A 15,581-nucleotide genomic window follows, 5' to 3' on the forward strand; every position below is an offset into this window, starting at 1 on the left:
CTTGGCTTTCCGGACACAAAAGCTAAGAGCGAGAGGAAAATCGAAGGCCCCTTGGACAAAGGCTGCCCACCGCAGCCGTGACTCTAGACACAATACTAAGTACTCCCCACGGTGGTGGCGGTGGCCGGATTCCTGTAACGGGCCGCGAAAGAGGGGGTGGAGCAACTGTAAGGTTTGGGAAAGAGGCGAGTCCGCTCTTCGGGCTTCCAAGAGTCCACTTCCTACGGCAAGCAGGAGGAGACAAGCGCCGCCTCGGCTCGTTCCCACCTACCGCCTCTCGCCAGAGTTGCCCTGGCGCTCCCCTCCGGTGACCGCAGGGCCGTGTGTACGTGTGTACACTCCGCGCCGTCGACTCGGTTTCAGCGCCGAGATACCACCGTAGCCCCAAGTCACTCTTCTTGTCGGACCCTATGTCGGCGCGCCTCGGGAGGCGCCCAGATGCTGCGGACCCCAAGTGGAGTTCCCAAGAGGGTGAGGGAGAGTAGGGAGGGGAGCCGGGTAAGGAGCACGCGCGTCGCGAGGCCGGGTCTGGGGGCGGGGCTAGGTGTCTCGCGCAGGGGGCGGGGCGCGGTGACGTCGCGGGTGCCCGGGCCGCGCCGTGGCTGTGGCGGCGGCGGCGGCTGTGGTAGTGGCTGCGGCGGGGGCGCCCGGGCGGCAGTGGCAGCAACAGCAGAAGCAGCCCGGACGAGGGTGAGACGGCCGTGGTGGCGGCAGCTCGGAAGTCGGGCGAGACTTCGCGCTTCCCGCCTGTCGCTGGCGCTGAGGCTTCTGCTTTTCCTACCGGGCTCCTCGCCCCCGGCCCTAGTTGGGCAGGGCAGAGCGCCCCCGGGGAGGGGCGGAGCTGTAGGTGAGGCGTCAGGACCCCCTCCCCCTCCACTGCCTGCTGGGGGGGATGGGGAAGTACGGGAGGGCGGATCCCACCCCAGCCCACCCCAGCCCACCCCAGCCCACCGGCGGGCTCCACCCAGCCGAGCTTCGGGATTGGGCGGGAGCTGAGGCGGTGGCGGTGCGGACCTTGGGCTAAGGTGGGAGGTGGGGGCTCTGGACCCTGGGAGGACCCGGGTCTTAGCGGGTATGAGGTGTGATGTTCCACGAGAGGTAGTGGGGAGCTCTGTGGTTGGTGTGCGGTCATGGTGGATCTGTGGGTTTAGGTGGATGATGTAAAATGTTGAAGATGATTTTTTTTTTTTTTTTTTTAAATGGTGAGGTAGAAGACGAAGGGCTTTATTTCAAAAGGAGGATGAGCTGTGGATGTTGCCTTTCAAGCAGTTGGAGAAGCTTTGCACTAAACCTCACGTTTCTACTTTAGCGTCTTGGTTGTTTCATTTTCTTTTCCTGACGGGGCGGGTAGGGGTTGAGGAAGGGAAGTGAATCCCTGTGTTTTTGCCTCGGATTGGGTAAATTGTGAGCATGGATGGATCTGAAGTTTTAGACCCAAAAAGAGGGAGATCTTGGGTTTAGACAACTTCATTCTGGCACCAGCCTTTAGGAAATAGCTCTCATTTACTCTTAGCTCCTTAAAGGTGTTGTCTTTCAGTTTTCTTAACCCTGTTCCTAGAAGATCTCTTTATATCAGTTAAAAAAATTTTTTTTCCCAAGCAATTTTTATTCTGGCCTCTTAAGAGGAGGCCTGAGACTCAGATGATTACTTTGAAAGACATTTTTCTGAGTAGTAGTTGCAGGTGGTTGTTGTTGACTGCTTTGAGTGGGCAAAATGAACAATTTGAACAGTTCTTTTGAAGTTAATTGTATGAAATATGCTTAAATGTTTCAAGGCACAGCTGTCTTTTACAGCTTGTTTTTCAGTAGACCTGGACATTTTAGACATTTTGTGTTCAGCACTGAAATCTTGGAGATTATTTTTATTTCTCAATTGTGGATGTATTTATGTCTTTATTCAGCACTTTAAAAATGAAATGGATATATATATATATATTTTTTTTTATAAAGGTAGGTTCCTCAGTTTCTGAGACATGTTCTTAAAGTTAAGTGCTTTAAAATGCTCTAATAACATTTGGGAGCATGTGTCTCACTTTGTTGGAGATGTGTCACTGAATTAACAATGTCTAATGTTCACATTGATGTTTCACAACTTAGGACAGTAAGTGTGAATCTTCTGGCTTTCTGCTTCCTGTTAAATTACAGTATTCACTGATCTTACCTATGAATTAAGCTATTTAAGCTATTTATTTTTCAGAGAATAGGTCCTGTGATGGACATGTATTATGTAATGGATGTTCGTAGGCATGTCTCTCAATAATTCATTTATGGAGGAAGAGAAACCATCATGAGATTGAATTTAAGCAGTGACTTTTCCCAAGGCTTACCCAATATATTTAGGAAATTAGCCAGGAAAGTGCTTTCCTGGAACCCAAAAGAGAAATATACAGATTGGTTTTAGTAGTTGCAGATCATTTGCCATTTTTACATGCCTACTTAATGAGCAGACCATTTTCCTCTTGCAAATACTTCTGCTTAAAGAGATTTAGAGGAAACAGTATATAATAAATCTATTAAGTGAGAATGTGTGTTTCAATTTATAATTGTAAATTTAATATTAAACAAATGTTCAGACAGATTGAATTATAAGTTGATATAGTGACTAATTTTGATTTTGGATTAATTGGAAGGAAAACTTAAAATCCACATATTTCATATTGGCTTTTAGATTGTACAGTGATTTAATTAATTGGGACAAATGTGAACTAAGATATTGAGTGAAAGTGTGTGTATATACTCCTAAATGATATTTGCATTGTTGGATGTGAGGTGTGAATATTCACTTCACAGGGATGAAATCATGTAATTTGGAGGAAAGTCCAATTTAGAAGCAACCTAGTGACTTGTTTAGAATTTCTTATGACTGAAAAAAAAATCCTATAATTTTTTTTTTTTTTTGTGGGGGAGTACTGGGAATTTAACCCAGGGTACCTTACACAGAATTACATTCCTAACCCTTTCTTAATTTTTATTTTGAGACAAGGTCTTACTAAGTTGCCCAGGCTGAACTTGAACTTGCAGTCTTCTTGCTTCAGCCTCCCAAGTTGCAGGGGTTACAGGTGCACATCACTGTGCCTGGTCTGTATTACATTATTTAAGAAATGTTGCTTACTAATCATTCTTTGTGATTCCTTGTTGACTCTGATGAGGTGTTTTTTGTTTCCTCTTCATTGCTAAATCCTTAAATTAGTATGTTAAGTTTGTTAATTCAGCATTAGTATTAGAAACTTAAAAATGAATGTTCTCATGTCAACAGCACTCTGTTTTGCATTATGTTTATGCTTTTAGAAGTAGCATGAGTGCTGTTAAAATGAGCATTTTATATGTAGTGTATTTAGAAACACTGATAGAGAAAGATCAGGGAGCAAAATATTGTGATTAGTCAAATAATAATCAGTACACTGATTATCAGTTTTCAGAGAAATATAAAATAATTTTAGCATAGTCATGCTATAGAATATAATTTAATTCTATCTGTGCCTATTCAGGTCTTTCCATGTCTTGGATTGTGTGCTCTTGGAGTCACTGTGCCTTAGTTAAAATCCTGACCTTGCCATTGTATGATCTGAGGCAGACTGCTTAACCTTAGTTTCTTACCCTTAGCCTGTATCTCAATTTCTTCATCTGCAAAATGGGAATAATAACAGTAATACCTAACTTCATAGGTTGGTTAAATGAGTTAGTTCTATAGTTTCGATAGCCCTGGCACATAATTATCTGGTTCACTAACATCTTTTGAAGTTTTTACCATGAACATTATTTATTCATTCATTTAATAAATACATATTGAGCATGTATTACATACTAGGTATTCTAGGTGCTGGCAGTATAGCAGTGAACAAAGTGAATAAAAATCTGGATCATCATGGAGCTTTCATTTTAGGTGAGGAAACAGATGATAAAACAGGTAAATAAATCTGTAAATGAATTTTAGATGTTAATAAGTGCCATGAAGAGAAATGAAGCAAGAGAAGAGGTTATGGAATGGGGACAAGGTTGCAGGAGGCATGTAGACCAGGAAGGCTTCTAAGCTTTACATTGAGTAAAACTTGGGAGCTGCTGTGGAAGATTGACATAATCTGATTTATGTTGTAAAAGAATGACTCCGACCACTTTGTGGGACTTTAGAGCTGGGGTGCAGGGTAGAAGTAAGTCAGGAGGTTCTCTTGCAGTGCTATAGATGAGAGTGACTGTGACCCAGGTGATAGCAAGATGAAGTGTGAGAAGTAGTTGGACTTTGGGTCTGTTTTGAGGGTAGACCTATAGTGTTTGCCGGTGGTTGGGTGTGGGATGTGAGCAAAGCAGAAGAGTAAAGAATAACTCAAGTTTTTGGCCTGAAGAACTAGAAGAATGAGGTTGTCAGTAACTGAGATAGAGGTGGCAGTTTGTGGAACATGTTTGGGGGAAAAAACAAGTTTAGGAAAAATGTCTAGGAAGAGTGAAGAATTTGCTGATTTTCAGCTGGCATGTAAAATGAAGAGATGGTGAGATCATCAGGAGAGTGGATTGAGGTAGAGAAGAGATCCAGACATCTGAAACTTGGGACACTGATTCATTTATTCAACAGTTACTTAATACGTATGGTTCTAAGTGCTGTTTTAGGCATTGGGGCATACAGCAGTGAACAAAGCTGTCAGAAACACCTACTTTCATGGCACTTGCCTTCTAGATACACTGGAGAAATGAAGAGTAACCCAGCAGGCTGATAAGAGGTCTGTGAGTAAGGAGAAAAACTCAGGGAGAGTGATGTTGTGGAAGTGAAGGAAAGGAAGTTTTCAGGGAGGATGAAATGATCTACTCATTGTTTAAAGATGTGTCAGAGTGTTGAGTAAGCGAATTCTGCTTGACTATAATATCTAGCAATAGAGAGATGACTAAATATCTTTTAGTGATAGATGAGACAAGTATTAAGAATGTTTCAGTTTTTTACTTCCCCCAAATTGTTTTGTTTTTCCCACCAGTACTGGGGATTGAATCCAGAGACCCTTTTCTACTGAGCTACACCTCTAACCCTTTTTATTTTATTTTGAGACAGGGTCTTGTTAAGTTTTGGAGGCTGACCTTTAACTTCTGGTCCTTGTGTTTCAGCCTCCAAGTACTGTGATTATAGGCATGCATCACTGTACCTGGCCCCTAGATTGGTTTTTAAAAATTATTTCATTCTTCTTTGCAGAACAAGATAGGCACTGGAAGTGTGTACTCGTATGAAGGTACATGGTATTTATAATTGTATTAGTCTATGTATACTTAACTTTATAAAAAATAGGTAATATGTACCAAATCAAAAGATACAAAATGATATTGGGGAAGAAGTCTTTTTCCCTATCTCTTTTTTCCTGTAGGCCATCACTGTTCTGGTTTCTTGTTTTACCTCCCAGAGCCATTCTGTGCAATAGCCTTTAGCTATTCTAAAATTGCATAAAGATACAATATATCTTCCAAACTAATATTGAACTTTGTTATTACTTTAGAATAGATTATCTGAAAGGTAGTTTTAGAGCTCTTATCAAAGGAAATAGTGATTACTAGGATCCTACACGGATTTATTAAGTCACATCAGACAGTAATTCTGATTTTGTATGCTTGATACAGTTTCTTGATTGCTAAATAAAGGAAATGTAGTAGTTATGTGGTTAGACTTCAGCTAGATTTATTTCATGATGTCTTTTTAGAAAATATGAAGTAAAGTTTGGATTTCATGAGGTCAGTAACTGTTAAGTGAACTCTAACACATTCTCTCTCTCTTTTTTTTTGCCCTGTGGTGCTGGGAATTGAACCCAAGGCCTTGTGCATTTGAGGCAAGCATTCTACCCACTAAGCTATATCTCCAGTCCCCGTTATATGTTCCCTACTGAGCAAATAGTAGGTACTTAGTAAATATTTGAAGAATGAATGGAAAATAATTATATTAAGTTAATTCACACCTGATTGAGTGACTAGACCCAGAAAACAGTTGCTACTGGGGATGAAGAATTTGAGGAACTAATGTTAGATGACCCAAGCATGTGTGTATTGAAATGAGCGGAATGGTAGCAGGAGTGGTGTGGCATAGAGGATTGTGACAACTGTTAACTTGTTGCCCATATAGTCCCTGAGTGTGGGGAATGTCCAGGTGGTTGTTAGGTGATAGTGAAGAGGTGGAGGTAGAAGACAGTGTTGCTGATTAGCATCAGAGTTAGAGTAAGGATTTTCATGAGGGTGGAGGAATGGCAGTGTCATTGGGAAAAAGAAAGGTACTAACTTCATCTCCCAATATTGTGTGGGGCCTGTGAGAGACCAAATAGCCTCTCTTGAAAGGGCTACATGGCAAGAGGTGTCCTGATTAGAAAGCCAGTTTTCATTTAAGGCAGAGTTAATGAGGAAATTTTGAGGAGATTGAGACTTTTTATAGGAGTTTCCATGAGAGTATAGTTTCCACTAGATTGGCTTTTTATTATCCTCTTTTAAACTTAAAAAGTCTCTATCTTAACGTAACTCCTCCAATTTCATACTTTAGTGCTCTGTTATTCTCTGTTTTGTAGCCAAACTTCTTTGAAAGAGTTTTCTACATTTCTATTTCTTCATCTTTGATTTTCTTCTCAACCTATTTCTATGTTTGTTTCCATTATTTTACTGAAACTGAAAATAGCCAATGAAAATATGAAATTTTGAACATCAGCAGTGGCTATTTTTCTGTTTCCTCTTAACCTCTTAGCAGTCATACTAGTTGTCTATTGGTACATAACATACGATTCTCAAACTTATAATAACAGAACTTTTATAGTTTCATAGTTTCTGTGGATCAGGAATTTGGGTGTGGTTGGTGCCTCTGATTCAGGGTCTCTCATCAGGCTGGAGAGGTGTTGACTAAGGCCCCAGTCATCTTAGAGCTCCACTGGTGGCGGGGCGGGGGTTCTATTTCCAGGCTCACTCATGTGGCTATTGGCAGTCCTCAAGTCTTTGTGGGCCATTTGCTGGAGAAATGAGTCCCTTGCCATTCAGGTCTCTGCATAGGATTACTAAAACATGGCACCTTGCTTCTCCTATCAAGACCTCTGTGGGGGAACAGAGGAGATATTAGCCAGTCTTTTTATAGCCTGATCTTGGAAGTGATGTGCTATCACTTTTGCTGCATTGTGTTCATTACAAGCTTGTCACTAGATCCAACACACTGAAGGTGGAATTTCACAATGACATGAACATTTGGAGGCAGAGATCATTCAGAGCCATTTTCCAGACTGCCTACCACAGCAGCTTTTGACAGTTGATTTCTCCTTCCTTTGTAAAGCTCTCTTTTCTCTGGGGGTTGGGGGGTGATCTTCAGAGTATGCTTCTGTTTCTCTTACTGGTTCCTAGACCCTTTCTCTGTAACTTTTTGACTCTTTATCTATTCATTAAATATTTGAATTTTGGGGGGATCATATCATCCCCTCCTCATTTTTCTTCATCTACTATGGATGTTTCTTAAGCTTAATATGTCCAAAACTGAATGTATGCTCTTTCTTTGGTGTTTCTTAATTCATTCAGTGACATTATTTTTTGCTTAAGCCAGAAATAAAGTGGGGGGGGTGGTCTCCACTGCTTTCCATTTTACTATTCCTTTTTGATTAAAATCTTTGCTGTTTAGTGATGGTGTGAATATTTTTGTGAAGTATTGCATCCTGTGCTGGGTTCCAAGCATTGAATGAGTGTTTGCTAGGTGTTTTGAAAATTCCTTTCAATCTGTGATCATAGATTTTGATTAGGAGTCACATGATCAGTGCTCTGCTTCAGGAGGGTAGCAATGATTGAACTGTCATTTTTAGTGGTTCACCAAAGAAGGAAAGTAAGCCCCTATGTTTCTTTTTTCTTTTGGTACAGGGGATTGAACCTTGAGGTGCTTGACCACTGAGCTACATTGCCAGCCCTTTTTAGTTTTTATTTTGAGACAGGGTATTGGTAAGTTGCTGAGGCTGACCTTGAATTTGTAGTCCTCCTCCCTCAGCCTCCTGAATTGCTGGGATTACAGGCTTCACCACTGGGTTCACCTTTTGTTGTTGCTGTATAGTACTGAGAATTGAACCTAGGGCCTTGGGCATACTACGGAAATGCTCTACCACTGAGCCATATCACCAGACTTTTTTCATTTTATTTTGGGATGGGGTTTCCCTGAGTTATTGAGGCTGGCCTCCAGCTTCCCAGGTAGCTTAGATTACAGATACAGATGTGTTATATGATGAATGGACAGTTTTCATCTGATCACTGCTTTATGTATATTATTTTATATTATTTTAGTTTTTTTCTAATTATGATGTAGCATTAAATAACTATGTAAGGGTTACTTGAACACCGTACTGGGACAGTTGATTTGATAGTCTAGACAGCCGCTGAGTGATAGTGGATGGGTTGCATGTACAGCATAGATTCATTGGACAAAAAAAACTGGTCTCTTAGTTTTTGGGAAAACCTCTTTTGGGAAATGCTTATTCAGATGTCTTGTTCAGTTTTCTGTTTGTCTTTCTAATTAATTTTTAGGAGTTTCTTACGTATTTTGTATAGAAGTCCTTGGATTACTTATGTTGCAAATATTCACTGTGTAGTTTTCCATCTTGGTTCTCGTTAATGTTTTTGAAAAATAGGAGTTTTGAATTTTTATGTGGTCCAAATAATCTGAACCTTTTTGGTTAGTGCTTTTTTTTTTTTTTTTTTTTTGCGGTGCTGGGGATTTGAACCCAAGGCTTTGTGCTTGCGAGTCAAGCACTCTACCAACTGAGCTATATCCCCAGCCCCTGGTTAGTGCTTTTTAAAAAAATCTATTTTAGTTGTAGATGGACACAGTACCTTTATTTTATTTGTTTATTTTATGTGGTGCTAAGGATTGAACCTAGTACCTCACACAAGTGAGGCAAGTGCTCTACCATTGAGCCATAACGCTAGCCCCTGGTTAGTGCTTTTTATGTCCTGTTTAAGAAATTTTTTTTTTTTTTTTTTTTGTACCAGGATTGAATCCAGGGGTTCTTAACTACTGAGCCACATCCCCAGCCTTTTTAAATATTTTATTTAGAGATAGGGTCTTGCTGAGGTACTCAGCACCTTGCTAAATTGCTGCAGCAGACTTTGAACTCCAATCCTCCTACCTTAGCCTCCCTAGCAACTGGGATTACAGGTGTGCTCCTCTGTGCCTGGCCCTGTTTAAAATATCTTTCTTACTGGGTGCAGTGTCACACACCTGTAATCTTTGCAACCCCAGGTTCTAACCCAGCCTGATATCAGCCTCAACAACTTTTTGAGACCCCTGAGGTGCTGTCTCAAAATAAAAGAACTGGGGAAGTAGCTCAGTGGTAAAGCACCTTTGGGTTAAATCTTCAGTACCAAACCAACCAACCAACCAAACAAACAACAATAAAAAACCAGCAAATCTTTCTGTACGATCATGAAGTTTTTCTCTTTAATAATTTTCTGGAGTGTTATTGTCATACTTTTATTTGGACTGCTATAGTTGTCTTTTGTGTATATTCTGAGGTAGAAGTTCAGGTTAATTTTTTCCCCTTTGGCTGACTGATTTAGTTAGCACCATTTAATGCCAGTTCCTTTCTTTTCTACTGCTGTTTAATAAATTCAGACTGTTCCTTTGTTTCCTCTTTCTTGGTCTAGTGCCACACCTTCTTAGTTACTGTAGTATTGTAGAATGTTTTAATATCTGTAGAGGAAGTGCTCACATGTTTTTCAGAAATGTCTTCTTGGTGTTCATGGTCAGTGACTGTTAAGGTCAGTAATTAGGACAAAATGGAATTGGTACAGGAATAGATACATAGATCAAAAATAAGCCTAGACATGTATGGTTAGTTAATTCATTTTCTTCAGAAGCATCCAGATAATTCAGTGAGTGAAAGGATAGCCTTTTAAATAAGAGTACTGTACAAAAACATGAATCCTAAACTGTACCTCATAGAAGATCTTTGAGTTAGGAAAATCTTCCTTTTGTCCTTCTTTCTTTCTGTTCTTCCTTACCTTGAGTTGGGGTCTTGCTACATTGCCCAGGCTGGTCTTGACATTGTGGGCTTTGTGATCCTTCTGCCTCAGTCTCCTGAGTAACTGGAGTGCAGGTGTGTACTACCCTACCTGGATAGAATTTCTTAGATATGGATACCAAAAGTATGTTTCAGAAAGAAAGAAAGAGGGGCTGGGGAGATAGCTCAGTTGGTAGAGTGCTTGCCTTGTAAGCACAAGGCCCTGGGTTCGATCCCCAGCACCCAAAAAAAAAAAAAAAAAAAAAAGAAAGAAAAAAAAAGGGATAATTTGATCTTTATCAAAATTAAAAGTTTGTTTTCAAAAGACATCATTAAGAAAATAAAAAGACCACAGAGGACTGGGGTTGTGACTTAGTGGTAGAGTGCTTGTGTAGCATGTGTGAGGCCCTGGGTTTGATCTTAGCACCACATAAAAATAAAACAAAGGTATTGTGTCCACCTATAACCAAAACAAGCAAAAAAGACCACAGAATGAGAGAAAATACTTACAAATCATGTAATACTTACAGATCATGTTGATAAAGGATTTGCATCTAGAATGTATGAATTCTTACTCTGAATACTAATACAACTCCTCCTGAAAAATGGACAAAAAATTTGAATAAACACTTCACTGACTTAGTAGTAAACACTTCAAAACAGTGCTTGCTATCATTAGATATGAGATACCAAAAGGAGGTATTGCTGGACACCCACAAAGAATGGCTGAAATCAAAAGATTGAGATACTTAATGTTGGCCAGGATATAGAGAAATTGATTTTCTGAAATAATTTGGTGCTAGGGATTGAATCCAGGGCCACACATGTTCTAGGCAAGTGCTCTAATACTTTTTTTTTTTTTGCGGTACTGGGGATCGAACTCAGGGCCTTGTGCTTGTGAGGCAAGCACTCTACCAGCTGAGCTATCTCCCCAATCCCTCTAATACTTTTTTATAAAAGAATTTTTATTTATTTTTTATTTTTTATTTTTTTTGGTGGGATTGAACTTGGGTGTTTTACCACTGAGCTACATCACCAGTCCTTTTAATTTTTTAATTTTGAGACAGGGTCCTACTAAGTTGCTGAAGCTGTCCTTGAATTTGAGATCCTCTTGCTGCAGGCTCCTGAATTGCTGGGATTAGAGTGGTGTGCCACTGTGACCATCTGTTAATTTTGAGACAGTATCTTACTACATTGCCCAGGCTGGACTTAAATTTGTAATCCTCCTACTTCAGCCTCTCAAGTAACTGGGATTATAGGCATGTGCCACTTATTCCTGACTTTTTCTGATAATGTTTAATTTTGATAAAGCAGAAGTTTTTATGAAAATGGGCAGAAATGATTTCTTAGGTTCAAATTCATACATGCCAACAAAGTATAAATATAACTATTACCTTTCTATATTATAAGTATGTATCTGTATGCTGTATTTTATTTTAATTTTTGGAGTACGGGGTTTGAACCCAGGGCCTTGCACATGCTGGACAAGTGATATATACTGAACCACAACCTCATGCCTTTATTTATTTATTTATTTATTGGTACTGGGGCTTGAACTCAGGACCTCACACATGTTAAGCAAGTGCTATGCCACGCAGCAGTACCCCTAGCCCCTTATACTATATTTTAAATTACATATCAGGATCTTTCAAGAGTTAGGAATTGATTTTTAGCCCATTCAATATTAGAATTATTTTAAATAATTCAGCAAAAATATCTGTTTTACAAAATTTTAAATTTCATAGTTGTTCAAGAATGCACATCTAAGCTGGGGGTGGTGTGTGCCTATAGTTCTAGCTATTTGGCAATCTGAGGTAGGAGAATTGCTTGATCTCAGGAGTTTGAGACAGGCTGGGCAACATAGATCCGACTTGATACTTCTTTTGTGTACTCTGTATATTTTACTCCATTTTGCAAGATAATATTTGAGACACTGTCTGTGCCCTGAGGATGCTGGGGATGGGAAGGAAATAAGTAAACATGCTATTATAATTGTGTGTGATAAATGTTAATGACATGGACAAGAAGAGGAAGATGGAAAGAGTGGGAAAGATGAGGCTTGAGATTGGGTTTGGATAATGAAGGACTCATGTTAAGATTGAAATTTTACCTTGAGGTAATGGCAAGACTTTGTGGAGATTTTGGAGTAAAGGAAATAACATGTTTATATTTGCTTTTTACAGAGTAGATAGGAGGAATCACTAAGTGAGGAGATCAAGTTGGAGGCTGTGGCCTTATTCCTGATAAAGAATGAAGCATTAACAGTGGAGATAGAGAAGCATACAAAATTGAAAGGTTTCAGGAACACAGAACTGTGTAATTCATTATTGTGTGTATGTTTAGTTTTGTGAGGCAAGAATTGGTGATGGGCAGCGAGGAGACAAAGGTGACTCCAGACTTGGTACTGCCCAGTATAGTAGCCATATGACTGGTTAATTGTTAATCTAACTAGTTAATTTAAGTGAAATAAGATACAAAATTCAGTTCTTCAGTTAACTAGCCACACAAGTATAGAATGATAGACTTATTAAATAATTTCTGCAGTTAGCCCAGAGTACTGTGAAGTCATATTTTAGGGTATCCATGTTTTAAGCAGAAAAGTATATCTAGTTTTATAAGCTTAATAGCAAGATGGGACTAACGGCTTCTGTTTTAGACAGTGCAACAATAGAAGATTTTTGTTGTTACAGAAAGTTCTGCTGGACTGTACTGGTCTAGTTTTTGGTATCCTTTTCCTTCAGAGGGAATTATATTATAAAACAGACAGATTATATTCTCCAGTCTCCTGAGCACTTTGACTCCACAATATTTGGTTGTGATATATTATTCACAGATTCTATTGGACACTGTTGCCACTACTGCCAGTTCCCACCACCATCACTAAATCATCATCACTTGTGGAACATTTTCCTTAATCAGAGATGATTCTATTGGACAGGACTGAGTCAGAGAGAGTAATGTTATTATTCATTGAGCTATCCATGGCAGTAGTGGGAGGGTGATAGTAGCCTGTACAAAGTTTTGTCCAATAGAAATATGAATCACATATGTAGTTAAAAAAGATTTTTTTTTGAGATGGGATCTTGATGTGTTGCTCATACTGGTCTTGAACTCCCAGCCTAACCTAATCCTCCTGCCTTAGCCTCCTTAGTACCTGGGACTGCAGGTGGACACCTTCATGCCCAGCTTTAATTAAAAAAAATTTTAGTAGCCATGTTAAAGAATTAAACAATTAGTTTTTTAAATTTTATTGTTATTTTACTTAACCCAATACATCCAAAATCCATTTCAAGATATTGAAAGATATAAAAAAATTAATGTGCTATATACATTTTTTCTTTATACTAAGTCTTTGAAATCAATTGTATACTTACACAACATAAATTCAAATACTGTTTTTTTAATCAGAAATAGTCTATCTGTATTTAGATCTGTAAACCATAAAATTTACAGTTAAAGAAGTGATTCACATAACAGTTCTAATCATGCTTAAAATTTTTTCAATAACTAAGTTGAATTTCAGTTTTATAATTTTTTTTTTTGCTAAATTTGTTTTCATTATAATTAAATGGAATAAAAAAATTTATTCATTCATTCGTTGGTCTCAGTAGCCATGTTTCAAGTGCTTAGAAGTTGCTATGGCTAGTGACTACTGTCTTAGTGCAGCCCTGGAATAACTGCGTTTATTTGATAGTTGGAAGTTCAGGCCTAGAGCTCAGAAAAGGTACTGAAACAGATCAGTATGTGAGAAGGACTTTGAGGAACATGGAGTTATTTGGAACAAACTAATTTTAACCTCTCTTTGCCCCATTTAAAAAAAAAATCTATAAATGCATCTTGGAGAGAGTAAAATAGTAGATGAATATGCTACGAATATGACTTTAGAGTTAGATAAATATGTGATCTTAGGTGTCTTACTGATCCTTTCAGACTCGTAGTTTTCTCATCTATAAATGGGATAATAACATCTTTCTCTTAAAGGTTTGTAGAAAGGGTTAAATGAACTATTCTGGCAAGTATTGACTGCATTTAATAAATTCTACTTTTCTTCAAAGTTGCCCTTTTTTGTGGGATATACCATCAGCTTAATAAATCTATTTTATTTTAGGAAAAAAGAAAACCTACATTAATTGTACCTATTAATTGTATGCTGAACCCTATTTTCAAATACTTTAAAATATGAAAAAAATGTGTATTTTAAAACAAAATATTGTAATAATGAGGAGTACTTATTATGAATCAGCTACTATGTTAAAAACTATATGATGATGTGAAAGGTTTTTAAAGCCTAGGTTTGTAGCTTAGTGGTAGAGTGCTTGCCTAGCCTTTGTGAGACACTGGGGTTTGATTCCCAGCACCACATATAACTTGTAAAATAAAGGTCCATTGACAACTAAAAAAATATTTTAAAAAAAGGTTTTAAAAAAACACGCAGTATAACATTTCTGTTGTAATGTTTCATGTAAGTAAGCCTTTAATAGGAAATCTGTTTCAATTCTGGAAACTGAAAAATACAGCTCCTCTTCTTAGTTATTCTAGGAAGCACTGCATTCTGTTTGAATATCTTTGAGTATTCTTAAATTTGTGATTTCATAGTACTCTGGGCTAAATCTGTAGAATTTAAAATTCTGTTATTTTTCATTTGTATGTATTCATGTAAAGAATTATACTTTGAAAATGTGCATTGTAGAGTTTATTCAGATAATAATACCACAGAGGAGAAAATGGACCCTTCCTGGTTAAAAAAGAAAGGAATTGTGATTTTTTGTTTTTGGTACCTGTGATTGAATTCAGGGGCACTCAACCTCTGAGCCACATCCCAGCCCTAATTGTATTTTATTTAGAAACAGGGTCTCACCGAGTTCCTTAGCTCCTCTCTTTCGCTGAAGCTGGTTTTGAACTCTCTATCCTCCTGCCTCTGCCTTCCAAGCTGCTGGGATTACAGGTGTATACCAGGAATTGTGATTTTTAATGACTCTGCAAATCCTTTTTCCAAGGTCTTTTCCTTATAAGTCCCACCTTATACATCGTAACTGGCAGAGGTCACCATTTGCATTGCCTACATAACCGGTTCTAGGGAATCTTACTGCTTTCTTCACAGTGTTTTTCAGAATATCCGTTCAGGTTTGAAATAATATTAGGCATTTTGCATCTGTATTGGAAAGAATGAAGAAATTTATGATATGTTTAGGGCCAGCAAATAGGTTTGATATTATGTGCCTACTCTCTTTGGTGATGTTAGCTAAACATATTGTATGGGGAATGACTTTGGGGCCAGATACAAAAAGAGGAAATACTCACTTCAGAATTACATTGACTTTTTCCTTTTGTTTCTGTTTAAATCTTTTAAACTTTTTTCCTTTTTAAAATAGCAATATATATACACCATTGGAAAATCAGGACAACTATTAAGAAAGTAAACATTTTGTCCCATTGTTTTACTATGTTTATATGAATATTTGCAAATCTGGGGCTATTTTGCATGTTAAAGTTTATATTCTTTTTCATTTTCTGTATTATAAATATTTTTTCACCTCAGGTATTTTTTTTCTTGCTACTAGGGACTGAACTCCACAGTGCTTTGCCACTGATCTGCATCCTCAACCCTTTTTT

At 38.4% G+C, this 15,581-nt stretch overlaps 1 protein-coding gene across 10 annotated transcripts in view; it reads left to right on the plus strand.

Annotated features, from left to right (window-relative positions):
• Positions 1-592: 592 nt before the first annotated feature.
• Positions 593-15,581, plus strand: part of Erc1 (ELKS/RAB6-interacting/CAST family member 1) — a 550,337-nt gene continuing 535,348 nt past the window's right edge. For all 10 annotated transcript variants that reach the window (XM_047548604.1, XM_047548601.1, XM_047548603.1 and 7 more), the window contains exon 1: positions 593-847. The gene's annotated coding sequence lies outside the window, so the exon portion shown is untranslated. The remainder of the gene's footprint in view (positions 848-15,581) is intronic.

Source organism: Sciurus carolinensis, chromosome 4 (genome assembly GCF_902686445.1).
Source record: "Sciurus carolinensis chromosome 4, mSciCar1.2, whole genome shotgun sequence".
NCBI lineage: Eukaryota > Metazoa > Chordata > Mammalia > Rodentia > Sciuridae > Sciurus > Sciurus carolinensis.